The sequence below is a fragment of the Sinohyriopsis cumingii genome, chromosome 7 (assembly GCF_028554795.1).
Source record: "Sinohyriopsis cumingii isolate HCF-2022 chromosome 7, ASM2855479v2, whole genome shotgun sequence".
Lineage (NCBI taxonomy): Eukaryota > Metazoa > Mollusca > Bivalvia > Unionida > Unionidae > Sinohyriopsis > Sinohyriopsis cumingii.
This window is the reverse complement of record NC_142967.1, coordinates 74,210,751-74,229,823: the sequence shown is the minus strand read 5'-3', so window position 1 is coordinate 74,229,823 and position 19,073 is coordinate 74,210,751. Positions and strand designations below refer to the sequence as shown.

The following is a 19,073-nucleotide window of genomic DNA, read 5'->3' as shown; positions in this document are numbered from 1 at the left end:
TTGCTGATCTTCCAGTACTGGCTGAGAAAGCAAGTGACCAGCTGTCAAATGACAAACACCTGGAGCAGATGTTAAACAGCAACGTCTACGAGGCCAGACGCTCGCATATGACACAAAAGCCTTTGATACAATCAGTAGTATGTGGCAAAATTAAGTTTCCCAGAGACATTCATCACAGTGGTACGGTAGTTCCATGATTACATGATCACTCACGTTGCTGGCCACCGTAAATCATTTCAACCGTTCTAAATCTGCAAAAAAGTCAGGGAAGGATGCGTGTTGGTCCCAATCCTCTTCAATATGATGGTCTCTGTCATGCTTGCAAATACCTTTATGTGACGACTCCTTTGGGATTGATATCAGATACCGGAGTGATGGCACGTTCCTCAGCCTGAGGCACAAACAACACACAAAGAAAATCGTCATAGACGAACTGAAGTGTGGGTGGGTAGTGATCTCAGGGACCTCAAGAAAAACATTTCAAAGACTACCTCAAGCCATCTTTGAAATACTTCAACATTGACCCTGAGTCTTGCGAAGATCTGGTGGTCGCACCCATTCCGGAGCTGCAAATTGAATCGTGACTTGAGAGGGAACTTCAAAGGCAGTTCAAAAGCGCCAGTAGTGTAAAACTCCCGGAACTTCAGCACGTCATCAGCTCTGCAAGCAAACCCTAACAGCGTATTCCGTCTAGTGTGCCACAGGAAGTTCAGAGGGCATATTAATCAGGTTAGCCACTCACCTATTCACAAATGAAACCAGTTAGTGGTGTCATGGTCATCTTTTAAAAAATAACAGCAACGTCACTGTTATTAGGCGAACTTAATAGCACTAAAGAAAGCTCTGTGATGAAATAAACAAAAAGCGTAGGTTAACTTTGGAAACTGGTACGACTAGGTTAAGCAAAGCCGTGACAACATTATAGCCGAATGGTAATCATTGATTCCAGTCAGACCTAAGTGGTTAGAACGACCGCCTCGGATGGGAGAGGTCGTGGGTTCGATCCGCGGTCGAGTCATACCAAAGACTTGCGGGTACAGTAATCTGGGTTTATGAAACAGTTTGAAAGACAGAAATCTCACGCGTGTTTTTACAAAATATATTGAACATAAAATCCGTTAGTAACTTATGCTTAAAACGTATAACTGAAGAATATATATATATATATATATATATATATATATATATATATATATATATATATATATATATATATATATATATATATATATATAGTCTGCAACGACCATCTATAAATATTAATATATGTCGACTGCTATAATCAAGGTATCTATTAATCTATCTGCCTGGGGCCCATGTGGGTGAGTGATTTAAGGCCCTCGACTAATCAAGATTTCAACTATCATTAATTTTATTCAAATGAGAAAATGATACAACGTATTTATTAAACGATACACCGTAGATGCTTAAAAGTAAATGGATATTTACTAATATCACGGCAATTCGTTTAATTGGCATTTGATTTGAACTTTCTAGAACCATAATGGTGTTATTTCTTCGAGCAAAAGTTTTTAACCACACTCAGAGACTTCAGTTACAAAGGTACACCGTCAAGCAAAGAAAGCATTAGATACTCGAGGAAAATCGATGTCGTGTAAAAAAATTCAGTACCGCTATTAGAGTGTGTATAAGAAAGCTATAGCATGTTTTCTTTCACCGTAGATACTACGTTGTCTTCAAATTATCTGTCTATCTGTCCGTTAATATATATATATATATATATATATATATATATATATATATATATATATATATATATATTATCCCATGCAGAGATTCTAATTTCCTGAGGCAATTCTGAAATTAGAGTCCCGTCAGAGAATTAAAACATTCCTCTAGTATAGTAGACGAAAGGAGAAGAAGAAATAACAGCAGACAAAGCTTGAACAATAAGCAAATAGGAACGTATTGTAGGAAAAGATGGAAGCTACAATAATATGTTTGTAAAATATGTATCCAACATCTGATGTGAAGGAATGATTGCCATAATTTTAAAGCTGAAAGTCGATACTCGGCTCAATAACCACATCTAAGTTTCAATAAGATGCTGACCTGAAACCAACATTCCAGGATTTCGTTGTTATTGTTCTATTGGATTTATAGCTACTCTGCAGCACACGATAAGCTATATATGGCGGACAGCATACCTAGTGGAGGAAGAACCAGGGAAGACCCGGGAAGAACCACCGACCCAAGGGAAGCTACTGGCAAGCTTTCTCGCATACCAATATTGGCCGAGTCCGAAACTCGAACCCATGCAGACAGAGGTGATGTGGTAATAATCCGTAATGATTTAGACCACTCGGCCACTCGGGGCCACCAACACTCAAGGAAAAACACGAGATCACAGTGGTTGACCAGGATGCATCATCGACCATAAAGATATTACCTTAAATTAAACAGTTCCTACTAAACTTACTCAGGTGTACATATTAACCGATTCGGGACGTACGGACGGACAGGTTTAAATATTAATCGATCTGGGACGTAAAGAACGGACAGATTGGTTAGTGAAAGACAATATGTTGATATTGCACACTTATTACTGCATAAATAAACTGGAAATTTACATGCAGCGGTAGAATAATGATTATATATAATATCTGATCGAGTTCTCATCAAAGCATTACATTGTCTGTTTCCTACAGCTTTCATATATCTTTGTTAAAGTTCAGAAAACACTGCATTAGTTTTGGACATACCAACATAAATTTCGTGTGTTTGGGACACACAGATATAACACTCTTTATTTGTTTGGACATACATACATAACGCACTTTAGACATGCCAGCACAACACAACACAGAATGTACTTGTTTTTGTTTATACCAATAAAACAATGCTTTGGGGCACACAGACATAACATGCTTTGATTACTGCTCGTTTGTCTAAGGGCAGGTTTCACGATAAATCGGCTCGAGATTTTTTGTCAAGAAAATGCTTTGAATACGTGTTTTCGTACCATTCTCTAGTCTGTTCTGACAGTGAAAGGCTTACATTAATCTAGTCTCATCCAAAATAAATCAATCCTCTGTCAAGGGTTCCTATCTATAATAGGATCAACCAACCGCTGAAATCGTAATCAAATTTACTTTAACGCTTTTTGAGAAAACTCATTATGGACAATAATAATTAGTTTTAGATTTGAAACAACGGGGAGCAACGGTTAAATTTCAGAGGTAACACCACTGATATGAACAAACTATCTGTTATGTCCGATAAATGGGCGTAAATCACATCGAGAGACATTTTACAAATCCTTATGAGCTGTATGGAATTATGAGCAACGTAAAACTAATTGCTGCAAAGATTCCATCACTCTAACTGACTGAGAACCAATTTGAAACACGTCTGTACTGTATGTTTCTAATGTAAATATTGCCATAGAGAGCGCATGTTAATACGATAAATTCCATGTTTCCTTTTAATCGAAAAAAATACTGATGATGAGGATTATTGTTGTGGTTGTGATGATGCTTTCATTTATTATTGTTTTGTTGCTGATATTTAAGTTCGTATGGTAGCACAATTTGGTAATTTACTACAGTCGTTCGGGAAATGCGGCTTTTACGATCATTAGCAAACAAAACAGTTACTTCTGTACCGCTGTACTACTTCAAATCTGCTCTACTTCCAATTACACACTCGTATTGGATATTTTTCACATGAACTATTTGATAAGTAACGTCCCAGTTGGTTCAAGATTCACGTTATTGGTCACTTGGAATTTGTCAGCTCTGGCGCAAACAAATACTGATTATCTACTATTGTTAAATCCACCGGTTACAGTGCCTCCAGTGTATGCTGCGCGAGTTCTTCAGCAATGCGTCTATTTGATTTGCAAATATTTGTGAGGGTGGGTGGCCCAAAAGGCTAACTTTCTTGCAAAACGCAAGCTTGGTACTGATGAATATCCACCCATTGATATAATGGGTTCTTATGTCTTCAGTTTCGTAGCGAGCGGGCAAATTGAGGATATAAATTACCTATTTTATTTTGTTCAAGATACTGCTCTATACTAATAATATCCCATACATATGCGGGTTCCATTGATGACTACGAAAACTTCATTAAAAAAAGGAAATCGTGATTCTTCATTCAACCGGTTTTCATTCAGTATGATGCAACCAAACCGAAATAAGTTTTAGGCCATTAGATCTAAAAAGAAAAAAATGCCGAAAACCACCAAGTGTTTTGTTATATCAACTCCGAAAACGGCGATATACTTCTGGTGTGACAAATTGTCCTTATTTGCCGCTTACAGCTGATATCGACATTAGTAATTTATATAAGTAAACATCAAAACAAATAACCAAAACGAATAACTACTTTCAACAGGATAAGTAAATATCTGACATTTTAGGGCAAACTGATCATCTGTTATCTTGTTGTCACTTCTTTTTTAACGTTTGTCGTTCAGAATGATAATTCTATGGAATAGTTAATAATATAAAGCTTGCAGACTTACGCGAAAGCTCTTATATCAGTACACAGGCTGTATTTTATTTCTACATCGCCTGTCTTATATTTGTACACCGCCTGTCTTATATTTATACCCTGCCTGTTTAATATATGTAGACCGCCTGTCTTATATCTGTACTCCGTTTATCATATTTGTACACCGCCTGTCATATATTAGCACACCGCCTCATAAGTGCATCTTTCAAGAATGCAAACTTACTATCTCTCCATCTCAGGAGAATCTGGTCATTATATTTTGAAGTTTTGTGTGTTTGTGTGTTTGTGTGTATGTTGGATTTTTAACATATCTTTAACAATTTTTCAGTCTTCATTTCAGACATGTAGCATGATGTCCCACCTAGTCACATTATCCTTACACCAGGTCAATCAGTCTCAACTCTAACTTCTTAATGCCGAACGCCATTGTTCTAAGTATTTGGTATGACTCGGTCGAAGTTCGAACCCACGACCTACCGCATCCGTGGCGGACCCTCTAGCCACTAGACCACCTGAGATGTCCTATTGTGAAGTTTTAAAATTATAACAAATATAGTTCTATTTACTCCATTGCACCGAATCAGTCAAACGTTTTCTTCCAGCTATTCAACTCTTTTACATGTTCACAGGCAACGGCGTAGCTAGGATATCGGGGCCCCTATGGGGACCTCTATGCAGGGCTTACCGATTTACCCATGCCCAGTGCCAGATGGGGAGGGGTTCCAGGGTTTCGGGAAATACCCGCCTGGCTAAAGAGGAAAAAGACATGCACACACAATCGTACAGTCGATTGTCACTGGAAAGATTTTGACGTTCGGTGTATTCTTGTGCGCTTTTATTGGGCATTAAGCAAACTTTGAATAAAGTGACACAGAGACGTTTGGTTTGGTGTTTTTTTTTTAAATAAAGTTTTGGGCCCTTTTCAAATTTTGCCCCTACCAAAAAAGAAACAAAAACACATGACCTGATCTAGCCATGCTGCCTAATCTAAATTGTCAAAAATAATGCGTAGTTCCTATTTCCTTGCATACTCTTGGTATATGGCGTCTACGCCCCTGTTCCGGGGTAAAACTACAACATGAGGTTCATATTCAGTAAAGTACCATGTAGCAAATACATGGAGAGAAATCCCAGTGCAAATGCACTGGACATGGGCACCCGCGCATAGAAGCATTAATTTCACCTTTAAACATTTTTTGGCTTAAGTAAAACTTAATAGCTGACCACTACATGTTTGCCTCCTCTCCTCCCGTAATTATGTGGGCGGCCCTGGCACTGCATGCATGCTAAAGAGATAAGAATATTATCTCTGTGACAGCATCCTGCCAGTGAAACATAATCTAGACCAAAATGATGCACTCTACTACTATTGGTTTTAAAAATTATGTTCTGACGTTCCTGACTGTCGCGGATAAAAGCCGTACATGTCATAATTCAGTGGTGGTCTATCTACACACACATATTTATCGTTGGAATACGAGTTCAAACAGCCATTGGACCGAATGTCGATTGAGAGAGGGATTTGCTAATACACAGTAATTATTTGGAAAGTTTTGGCGTAGTGGATCGATAAGAGAGGGGTTTTACTTGCCGTCTCAATACAAAGTCCAATTTAACTCATTAGTTGCGAGCTGCCTGAAATCCAGATTTTCTAAGGAGTGGCCTGTCCACCATTGAATGTGATGCTGTACAGTAGTTTTTCCTCTACGGTCCGTGATGACATCATCAAACCAAATGTGAGATAAAACAAGATGTTCGTCTATCTTTCCTGTTTTGTCACTAAATATAATTATGCATGTTTGTCTTAGTCTTAAAGTGTGGATGTCGTTTCTAGTTGCCTTCTGCTTCAGAGGTTGTGGCTCTTGGAACAGCAACCTCGTACAATCGTTATTAAACCGGAACCAGAAATAACCGATTTTGTAGTGTGCCATCTAGCGCGGCAGTAATTAGTAATATTGTATGATAACCCATGATATTATGATATGGAAATTCGTTTGCAACATTTTTACAGCCGTATATGTCAACCAAAGGTCAAAGCTTAAAAGGTTTGTTTGTCTACTTGTCTTTACATCTGTCCCTCTGTTACTTTTATAAATTTCTCAAAATTATTCCAATTGTACATCTACCGTTATCAAACGTTGTAAAAGGTTTCGAGTGTTTAAGGAAGAAGACTTCTGATTTTGGAGGTCAAAAAATCAAAGGTTAATGCAACTGAGACTGAAACGCAAAACTATGGTTTCCGCAAAATAACTTTAGTTTTAAAACACTGTTTTGGACTAATCTTTGTGGATTGTTGAAAAAGTTAAGAAGAAGGTTTCTATACAAATCTTTCAGTTCTCGACCATGTATATTCAGCAACTTTGCGGATAGCCTACACTTTGGGTGAAAAAGATACCGATTTTTTGGTGGTCACACGGGAAATGGTTAAAGTAACAGGTAGAAGAAAATGTTTTTATTTACATAATGATTTCAGTTTTAGACCATATAGTTCGCTCAAATAGTGTGGATGGTCTGCAGATGAGGTAAGAAAGAAAGATAACTGGGTTTACCCATTCAAAGGTCAAGGTCATAGTAAGTCTACTCCAGAAAATTAATGGCTTGTGCACATTGTTTTGTTCAAGACTGCATACCTTGAACAGAGATAATTTACACCCGATCTTCAAAAATCTCCACAGTCGACCATACTCTACCAGTGCCTAAATAGAGAACTATTAAACACGGGGCGGGCGAATTACTTGGCACTCACATTGTTCTTTTTCCCACGGCCCTGCATTACACGACTAAATGATTCAGAATTAATTGTATATGTAATTTCCTTATGTATTGCGGCGAGAAGACTAAATTTTCGTAAAATGTGATGTTCGTTCGTTGAAAAGTAATTTACCTTGTTGTTCATGCCAGACCCCACAATTCTGGTTAATACCATTATCATTGTGTCATGTATTAGTTTCATAGAGTTATGAGCACACGGCTACTCGTCACCCCATTTGCGGACCTCCCCCTTCCCCTCAAAAACTTGTCATTTAACTCTCTCTCTCTCTCTCTCTCTCTCTCTCTCTCTCTCTCTCTCTCAGATCTAATTATTATTTTGAAGCATTTGGTGCCCCACACCCAAGTTAATTATTAAACTAATGGAGGCGTGAGCTGAAATGAGCAGGCAGAGTCCACTAAGGCTCTGGGCAGCAGAGTTTGAGATGCAGGAGAGTTAAAATCGGCCAAGATGTAGAAGATATCAATGCAAAATGTACACATGTGAAAAAGTAATAAAAAAGGAATAAAAATAATAAATTTCAAACACAACAAAGATTAACATTAATGAGAAACCTCCTTGACAGAAAATTTTACCTTATGTCCTTCCCATTGTGTACCATCATTTTTATAACCAGCTGCCATCGACGGCGGTGGGGATTAGGAGTACTCCCCAGATTTATATAATGTAGGCTCCTGCTGTACCTATTCCCGGGAAAGAATGTCAGCATTCTCTGTTTTGGTGTTAAATATGTTCTTTACATAGTTTTGTTTAATTCTTTATTTATTCATTTATTTATTTTGTGTTCTTTTTCGTAGTGGGGGTTGAGGGTCTGAAAACAATTTTGGATGAACCTATCGACATTTGATACTTGTTTTGCATATCCATTACAAATATGCCGATGATACCCGTTTCAGCTCTGTACAGCAAAATAAATGATCATGCAAAGCTAGCATTTAGCATCACCTGCTAATAAAGCCATACCTATGTAGGCAATTCACCATAGAGTGATATAGATTCTTATCAACCTATTAATTAGCAGAATAAGACACCACTCATCAGTGTAATAATATTCTTTTAAATGTTACATCAATAAAATAGCATTATCTAGACCAATACATCAATATAATATTATTTTTTGACCTAAACATTCAGTGTAATAATATCATCTTGACCAATTACTACTGTGTAATAATAATATCTTGACCAATTACATCAGTGCAATAATATTATATTGACCAATTACATCAGTGCAATAATATTATATTGACCAATTACATCAGTGTAATATTATCTTGACCAATTACATCAGTGTAATAATATCATCTTGACCAATTACATCAGTGTAATAAGATTATCTTGACCAGTTACATCAATGTAATAATATCATCTTGACCAATTACATCAGTGTAATCATATTACATTGACCAATTACATCAGTGTAATATTATCTTGACCAATTACATCAGTGTAATAATATCATCTTGACCAATTACATCAGTGTAATAAGATTATCTTGACCAGTTACATCAATGTAATAATATCATCTTGACCAATTACATCAGTGTAATCATATTACATTGACCAATTACATCAGTGTAATATTATCTTGACCAATTACATCAATGTAATAATATCATCTTGACCAATTACATCAGTGTAATCATATTACATTGACCAATTACATCAGTGTAATATTATCTTGACCAATTACATCAGTGTAATAATATCATCTTGACCAATTACATCAGTGTAATAAGATTATCTTGACCAGTTACATCAGTGTAATAATATCATCTTGACCAGTTACATCAATGTAATAATATCATCTTGACCAATTACATCAGTGTAATACTATCATCTTGACCAATTACATCAGTGTAATAAGATTATCTTGACCAGTTACATCAGTGTAATAATATCATCTTGACCAATTAACATCAGTGTAATAATTTTATCTTGAACAATTACATCAGTGTAGTAACAGTATCTTTACCAAATACATCAGTGTAATAATAGTTTCTTGACCAATTACATCAGTGTAATAATAGTATCTTGACCAAATGCATCAGTGTAATAACAGTATCTTGACCAAATGCATCAGTCTAATAACAGTATCTTTACCAAATACACCAGTCTAATAACAGTATCTTTACCAATTAACATCAGTCTAATAACAGTATCTTTACCCATTACATCGGTGTCATGGTAGTATCATTGCCAGTAACATCAGGGTCATAATTTTATCTTGACCCATTACATCTGTGTAATGCTATTATATTAACCAATTACAAGAGTACAATACTATTAACTTGACCCAGTATATCAGTGTAATGGTATTATACTGATCAGTTACATCAGTGTTATAGCATTAACTTGACCCGTTACCTCCGTGTAATGGTATTATTTTGACCGATATTATCAGTTTAATAATATTTCTTGACCCATTATATCAGTTTAGTATTTCTGTATTAACTAGTTACAACAATGTAATATTATTATCTTGATCAATAACATTAGTGTAATAATATATTTTGATCAATTGCATTAGTGTAATATCTGTTATATTGTTATATTTACTAATTCCTTAAGTGTAATAATATTATGTTGACCAGTTTCATAAATGTAAAAATGGTTTAGCCACCAATATCGACAGTGAAATATTATTTATTGGCCAATTAGAGCAACATAAATAGCAACCAAAAGCGTACACCACCAGAAAAACAGAGTGTAAGAATTTTCATCCAAAATACACCAATAGGAAATTACAACCGTTTCCTTACTCAATGTAATATTATCATACGCTGGTGTAGTTGGTTAATATTAGTCAGCGTCTAAAAGCAGCCGGTATACGTTCACCTCAAGACCCTGCCCCCCCCCCCCACATTCCCTCATGCTTTTTCGACGTTGATATTTCCCTTTTTTCCAAGGATCTCGAGAAAACAGTCGTCAATTCAAAGGATCTTAAAGAGCTAATAACAAATATAATTTTTAAACGTTCCAGCTAAGAAGTACATAATCACATTTTGTATAGATTTTCTTTCTTCACACTGGTATGATTTACCATTTCGAATGCAAAAGATTGAAAATATATTTCTTCCTGCCACACATAAGGAAAGATAGAGAAGGTTGCTTAATATAGAGCCTAGCTGTAAGTTCAACTGATATATAAAATATAGAGTATATATTGACCTTTTACTTTAATCTGCCTGAAAGTGAATTATTTCTAAAATTATGTTTTAAGACACCTCTTGCTCATTCAAGAGGTGATTTAGTGCTGTGTATCAAGGAAAAGAACTTTTCACCTATCATATTTTCACAGAAGAGTGTCTACCTGGCAGGCGCCAGAGTTATCCATTATCAGAACATTGTCTCACTAAACGTTAACAACCCATGACGTAATCATCTAGAATGTCCATAAAGATCATTTTGGTGTAGCTCATGCTGCTATTGCCAACACTGATGCCAAACTTGCCTATTTTGGTGTAGCTCATGCTGCTATTGCCAACATTGATGCCAAACTTGCCAACTAATAGCCTACAATAAACGTTTCACTTAAATTCTGTCGCCTGACAATTCTCACTTCCGAGCGAATTAAACAACTTGACTTTCCTTGTATCCTCTATTTCTAAATACATCAAAACAACAGCCGTTGTCAGCTTGAAGGGTTTTAAACCCGCAAATAACCCAAATATATTTCTAATCACCTAAATAATGACCACACATCACGAAACTCTACTAATTTAACACTTGCATACCTTTTCTTATTTCACATTTGTATGATTCTCCAGTAATCCTTTCAAAGCTGAATATTATTATTTCACGCATTGTAATACAAAACACGACCCATCACAAACAATCATTCCCGTCTCAAATTATTAAAGCCAATACCTAACATATCCAGATAAGTGTCGCTGTTAAAATATTAGAGACGGTCCAGAACAGTACATCAGCAGATAAAGCATAATGAAGAAAAGCTCTAGTTGCTAGAAAACAGTCAACATCCAAAGTGCAGTCCTCAGTGAAACTCGCATAATCGAGGATGGGCAACTCTCTGAAGAATGAACTGGCTTAATCTTCATCAGGGGTGGCCGAAGAAAAGAAGAGAGACGTGAAGCTCGTTTAGAGTTTACCAATAAACCAAAGCTAGTCAGCATCTGACAAACCTCTTACTGCGTGTGAATGACAGACTAATACATAAGAGATTATGACTGTCTGGAAAAAAAACATCAAACAATCATTCGCGATGATGCACCCATCCTGACTGACCCAGATGAGAGCAAGGATACATTTTATAAAGACCTTGAGTGTCTTATCGCAGAAGTACTGAAGGCAGACAAGCTCACAATCCTTGGTGACTTCAGTGCTGGAGTCGTAACAGATCAACAGACATGGCCACGTGTTGCTGGCTGAATGACTTTGGCAAATTCAGCAACAATGGACTCCTACTACTGAGGAAATGTCCTAAATATGACCTCCAAATCGCTAACACAGTCTTCCGCCTGCCAAACCGCAATAATACGTCTTTGATGCCAAGCCCACCAAGCATTGAAATCTCGCTCATTACAACATAATTAGAAGAATAGACAGGCAGGATGTCCTAGTTACGAAAGGCAGGGGAACTATAGAATGCTGAACTGACCACAGACTAATAGCATCCAAGCACAATATCCAGTTGAAACTCGGAAGACAACCACGATGCAAAAAAGGATCCAAATGATAATATCGCCAACTTGAAACAGGAAAATGTGAAACAGGTACTTGTCGAACAACCGTGCATGAACAAATTAATGCGAACTCCGAAAATGTCGTGACAAACTGGGTATCCTTCAGATAATCCTTGTATTCAGTTGCATCCGACCACACGTAATCATGAGGACTGCTTTGATGAGAACGATGCTGCCCTACATAGACTGCTGAATGAGAAACATCAGCTAAAATGACCTGTTTTGACAACAGTGTATTATCATCTAAGAAGGCGGCGTTGAACATCATCAAGACGATTGTCCAATGAAAAGCTGAGCAACAAGGTAGATGAGATTCAGTCCTACGCAGACATCAATGGCATGATGATGGTCTTTGATAATTTGTAGACAATTTACGGGTCACAGTCTTCAGGAACAGCTCAAATACTGAGTGCTGACAGCAAGATACTGCTCAGTAACAAAGAAACGGTACCACAAAGATACCACAAACGAATCCACAATCTGCAATCATCTATTAATGAGGAAGCAAATGATAAGCTGCACTAAGTGGAAGCTAACACACCATTTGCTGATCATCCAGACCGAACTGAAATTGGTAAAGCAAGTTAACTGCTGTTTCATTGAAAAACACGTGGAATGGATGCAATACCAAAATAGGTCTAGAACGTCGAGGCTTGCACATGGCACACAAATGACTTAACTCTTCCAGTTAATGTGGACTCTACCCCAGGAGTAAAAGAACAAATCCATTCACCACTTGTAAAAGCGGAAAGAGAGCATACAATCCTGCAGTAAGCATCAGGGCATCTCCTTCAGTAGCAGGCATCCTCGCTAGAACTCTGCTGAAACAACTTGAGCACTCCATTGATAACGTGGTCTTGCCTAAGTCAGTAAGGCATCAGGAAAGGACATGGGTCTACATACGTTGTGTTTTGCAGTTCCTCAATTTCGAAAGAGATACAGGGAACAGAACGCAACATGAATACGACATTCATCGACCTGACAAAAGCCTCTGACACAGCCATTCATAGATGCCTCGGGATGATCATGGCCAAATTGGCTTACCCAGAAAAATTCATAATAATAGTTCGCTTATTCCATGATGAACCGCTATCTAGCGTAATGGACGCCAGCGAGTCATCTGAACCATTCACAGTCACCAATGGAGTCAAGCAAGACTGTGTTGGCCCCAACTCGTCTCAGCATGATGTTCTCTGTATTGCTTACCTGACATCAGATACGGGACTGATGGCAAGGTTTTCAATCTGAAAAGACGAAAGACATAGACTATGCTACAGGAAGAGACTATTCGTTGTGTCTCGTTTCTCTTAATACCAAATCTAGTCTGGCATGCAGCAGAGTAGTGAACGTCTTCTTCAGCACATGCCAATTTCAGTCTCATGATCCAAAAAACAGAGGTGAGACACCATCAAGCACCGGGAAAGCCTTACGTAATGCTCACCATCACAGTAAATGACCAAACCCTCCTTGTAATGAACAAGTTCCCTTATCTTGGCAGTGCAGTCCTGCGAAGTTCTCGTTATTGGTGAAATCAATACCAGAATTCCTAAAGGAAGTGTTACATTTGGAAGACTAAGCGAAAATGTGTGGGAACGCGGGGTATCAGTCTACAAACAAAACTGAAGGTCTACAAAGCCATTGTGTTACCGACCCTGTTGTATGCATGCGAAAACTGGACGGTGTACAGACGCCATAGGAAGAATCTATACCGTTTTTACATGGACTACCTGAGGAAACAGATTAGGATAAGATGACAGGATAGAGTCCCATGCATTGTGCAGGCGTTTCAATCGTCCACACTCTGCTGTTGAACTTACAAAAGAGACAGACAGGCCACGTTAAAAGGATGCTATTAGAAACACTTCAAAGATTTCCTCAAGTCAACATTGAAACATCTAAACACTGATCCTAAGTTCTGGGAAGATCTCCCACATCTGTTGCAGTCTCGTTTATACTGTAGCAAGATAGTTTGAATTGTCGAGAATTGCAAAGGCTGTGTAGAAGCTCGAACAGCTTACATCTTTTAATTGCAGTCCATCGCATATTGATTGGGAAACCCCATGCAAAATCTCCTGTGCAGTATATCACAGACAGTTTAGATAACAAATTTGACTGATCTGCCACTCATGTAGTTGCAGAAACCAAAGCAGATAGTGATGTCTCGGTCATCTTCGAACTAGAAGGACGAGCAACAAATTTAACTAGTTTGTTGTGTCTGATAAAGAGCACAAACAAGGTACGTTCCGACATATCTTTTGCTTCCAAGATTTTTATAAAGTTCATTAGTTTGCTGATTTTAATGATAGTTATTAAGGTGCAGTATTTCAAAGATGAAATATTAGTAGTAGTAGTAGTAGTAGTAATAATAATAATAATAATAGTAGTAGTAGTAGTTGTTGTAGTTTTAGTATACTTTTGAGTGAGAGAGAGAGGATGTGTGTGATAAATACAGAAAAATTACTTCTGCTCTTTCAGATGAATAAAGTTTGTCCGATTATTTCTTAGACTGTACGTTATATTAAAATTGCGAAACAGTTTAAGTAATTATTTCTATCCATAACTATTTCATCATTGACAACAAAGCAACAGCAACAACAACAATAATTATGCCAACACATGTATCCTCCTGAGACCTCCTGCTGTACCTTGTGCTATTATTGCAGGTGAACGTTACTGTCAGAATACCGGTATTGACAAGAAGCACAAAGTAACCACAGTATATTCATGCGAGTTTTACAGTTAACTTAAAGTGATGTTTAAAGCAGCGTTGCTCTTAAGAGAGGTATTCTATGGCCGCTATACAAAAAGATGCCAGTGACGTAATGTATGCCTTGGTCGTTGCCAAAGTTACAACAATCGATCAGTAAACTGAGTTTTTTAAGAACAAAAATACGGATATTCAAAGAAAGTCATCTAATGCGATTTGAGATCGATCTGAAGAATACAACAATAGAAATAACAGGAAACTGCCAAATATTATTCCAATAATAAGCAGCCATTAAGATGGATGCTAGGTTCCAGGTTAATATGTGAGATTCATTATTCCACGAAGTTAACACTTATGAAACAAAATATAAGTAATCATTTCGTACCTTTTTGAGCCATTATGGCAGATAACTTTGTGTCCCTCTCTGGCTAAATTGTAAGCAGAACTAAAATTTTCTGAAAATACTGTCCTTCCTGTATCGACAAACGAAACGGTGAGTTATGAACCGTTCAACCGGATTGTTCAACTCCTAAGAATTTTCAGAATAGAAAGAGCAGGGGTAGCTGTATTTATGTCGATGCTGTCTCAATCGATATATATAAGATGTGAATTATAGCACAACATAATGCACAAAAATGTATTTGTAGGGAAAAAGTTATCCACTGCACAGATCGTTCGGGATTCTTGATAATTTTCCTACTCCTCTTCCAAAAGATATGTGATTCCACATATTAGCAGTGATGTTAATGTCGTGCCAAAATCATTTCTACCTCTAGGAGATACCTGGATGGAAGCCACGGCAATTTTTTCTAATGTGGCTATTGCTGCGAGTCGAATATACTAATTTTTAATCTTTCTCATTTTCTCCCGAAATGCATCTGCTTCGCATACACACACACACACACACACACACACACACATACATACATACTTACATATAACATGGATTTTAAAGTGTTGGTATAAAGCAATTTGATATACTAGTACTGTTTGCATATCAAAATATGATCCGCCTATTGCGTATCAATACGCATATATTAAACAATTCCAACAGGAGGCTATAGCTTACATTTTCTCTAGATTAGTGACGTAATAGGACTGATTAATCATTAGCGACGTAAGAAAATAACTAGAAAAATATTAATAATCTTGCATAAGGGCCAAATTTGCAGAAATCTGTGGAATGACAGAAAATGAATTCGGGTCTAACGAAACTCTTAAAAACTGAACTTAGACCAAGTAGGCTAGAAGAACCTTGTCTTCGTAATGTGTGTGTGTGCGTTCTATTTGGACTTTTAACGAAACTTCAACAATATTTTAGTCATATCGCTACGATGTCTGTAGTGTGGCAGTTTATAGTGATATCTAGCACTGGGGCATCATGCCGCAGACATGTAGCATGATGTCGCACCCAGTCACATTATCCTGACACCAGGCCGACCAGTCCTAACACTAACCTCTTAATGATAAGCGCCTAGCGAGGCAGCTGCTAATACCATTTTTTTAAGTCTTTGGTATGACTCGTCCGGAATTCGACGCTCTAACCACTTAGGCCAGCGGAACGGTATGAGTACACTTCCCGTGGGATTTAAATACATTGTTCACAATAGTAATGATACATAGTTAAAACAGCCCGTCGAGACTCTTTGGTGCGTGTCTTCATTAGGATACACACAAATACTGTAAACATTTTAATCCTTGACTGTTTGGGTTTTTCTTATAAATTTTTTCAAAACCTATAATGAGATTCTAAAAGCAGATTATTTAATATTAAAGTGTCAGAACATCACTCTTCCTTCCTCCATCTTCTTTCTTTCGCTTTTAGTTGGTCAGTCAGGGAGCAGACGAATTGACCACGAAACAACGTATTGATGAACAATGAAAAATGCATTTATTTTATAGTATTCGTACACCCTCCCGTTTGTTTGTACTCTCTGATTTTAAAAACAAAGGACATAAAAGATGAATAAAATATACAAAACATAATCATTTCATCCGTCAATTTAAACTTTCCCAACATGATTGACGCCCCACGGTGGTCCCAAACACTGTTTACATTTTGACGTTCGAATTAGACAGAAGTTCTTCATTAACACGGTCGCCATATTTGCATGGACAAGTCTATGTTATCCGGCTACAGATGTGACGTATTTCATCGTGTTTGATGATCTCAATAATTCCGAGTAGTCTGGAATTATATTTCTTTGAATATGTGTTAACAAGAGATTCTCCTTTTTATTTGTGCAAATTTGTGCTAGAAATATGAAAAACGGATATTGAAAATACTGGACGCAGACGACGCAGTATAATCTGATACGGACTGTTCTAGACCCATAAAATGACAGAGAAGTCTGTCTGCTTGTTTATATCGAAAGCATCCGTTTGCTTTGAAACGCCAATAAGATGACACTGTTAGGGACCCCATGGCGACAGTAAAGTTAAATATTTTAATTGATGAGTGAAATTACCAGTTTTTGGCATTTTTTAATATCCTTAATGCTTTTTTTTTTAAATCGGTAGGGGGATATTACCAAACACACGAGCATATGCGACTACCATAAGTCTCCCCAACCCAAACCCCCGCTCTCTCTCTCTCTCTCTCTGTATCTGTCTGTCTATCTCTGCCTGTCTCTCTTTGTCTCTCTGTCTCTCTCTCCCTCCATCCCTCCCCTCTCTCTTTCTTTCTTTCTTTCTTTCTCTCTCTCTCTCTCTCTCTCTCCGGACCATCGTACCCAGTTAATGGGGGCAACAACCAGAAACACGAGCATATGCGAATACCATAAGTCTTTCCAACCCAACTCCCACTCTGTCTGTCTGCCTGTCTGTCTGTCTGTATATATGTCTGCCTGTCTGCCTGTCTGTCTGTCTCTCTCTCTCTCTCTCCCTCTCTCTCTCCAGTCTTTTTCAATATCAGTGTTTGCTATACTTTCGTCGTCTTGAATTATATTGAGATACTTTTGTCATGTAGGGAGAGGGCTTATTTAAGCTGTCAGAACTTGTGCCCAGTCCCATAATATCATATTATGACAATGTATATGTTTAAACAAACAAATACATCATTACGTAGAAGACCATGCCTTCCTTACCACTCCTATAGAATAAACACAATGTGATTAGATTTCTTTTAGCGATACATATGTTTGAAAAGATTATTGGCATCGTCTTACCGGTGCGTATTTATTAAGTATTCTTTCATTGGTGTCACATATCCGTATTAATTCAGCATTATTTGACTCGGTAAAAGATAAAGTGCACATCCTTGTTAAGTGCGGGACTATTATGTTTTGTTCAGTGCTTATTTACGCCACTTAAACAACGAATACAGTGATACTTCAAGGTCTTAAAGTACAATCGTCACAACAGGAAAATTGATCTTGAAAAGGTATCAAACACCCTTGAAGAGAAAAGATCAACTATGGAGTACAAGTAGGAAAATAAAGATAAAGTAGGGTACTTATTAATAAACTATAGCAAAGTCATACAGTAAAGTCTGCTGTAAAATAGAGGAACACCAACAACTACTTACGCTATTTTGCTAACTTGACAAGTTCACATTGTAACTTTTAGAAGTGTAAGTTGTGTGTACAGAAATCGGGGGGGGGGGGGGGGGAGGGGAGGGCGTGGTTAAAAGGTCTAAAGCGCTCGCTGTTACCGATCACTACTATCTCACCTCCGTCCATGTGGGTTCGAATCTCTGGGTCGGCCACTGTGGTCATGTGAGAAAGCTGTAAGGAGCTACCCGTGGGTCGATGGTTCTTACTGGGGTTATCACTGGTTTTTTCTCCACTAACTATACGTTCGGCCATATAGACCCTACATGATAAAAGTATCTCAATATAAATTAAGACGACGAAAGTGTATGAAACACTAATATTGAGAAAGACTGGAGAGAGAGAGAGAGAGAGAGAGAGAGAGAGAGAGAGAGATGTTGTAGAATTATATAATGTTCATTGCATGCCACTTTCGTCAAAGCAATCAGTCTAAGCTAACGCTCATTTATAGTACTGTGAGTAATTTTCTCACCGACTCAGTTCCTTGATGACCTTTTTCCAGACACAACATGAATAGAAATCCAAGATGGATTCTATCTTACCCCTGGAATATAAAAGAGTGTCAACAAGTTGAACACGGTAAGGATCAGCTTTTAATAAGCTTATATATTGTCCCACTTTAGCATGGATACTGTAGAGATCTCAATGTCTAAAAGCAGGCAATTTGCTAGTGTTGCTATTAGGACATAGAATGCTTTTATCAAGCACAGTAAGATACATAACACTGCATAACCTCTTACAGATTCTTCCGCAAGATTACTATGTATGGTACAAATAAGGATTTAGTTGGATTTAATATTAAATTATAAATGACTATATGATTTGAATGGCGAAGGTAATAATTTATTTGTATTGAATAC

At 37.4% G+C, this 19,073-nt stretch overlaps 1 protein-coding gene across 3 annotated transcripts in view; it reads right to left on the bottom strand.

The window, feature by feature from the left end:
• LOC149795523 (dopamine receptor 2-like) overlaps positions 1 to 19,073 on the bottom strand; it is a 172,648-nt gene that overhangs the window by 60,387 nt on the left and 93,188 nt on the right. The window contains exon 1 of one of the 3 annotated variants that reach the window (XM_089965330.1): positions 15,048 to 15,253. The exons of the other annotated variants lie outside the window; for them this stretch is intronic. The gene's annotated coding sequence lies outside the window, so the exon portion shown is untranslated. Of the gene's footprint in view, positions 1 to 15,047; positions 15,254 to 19,073 lie in introns of those variants that run through there. 3 annotated transcript variants of the gene reach the window in all.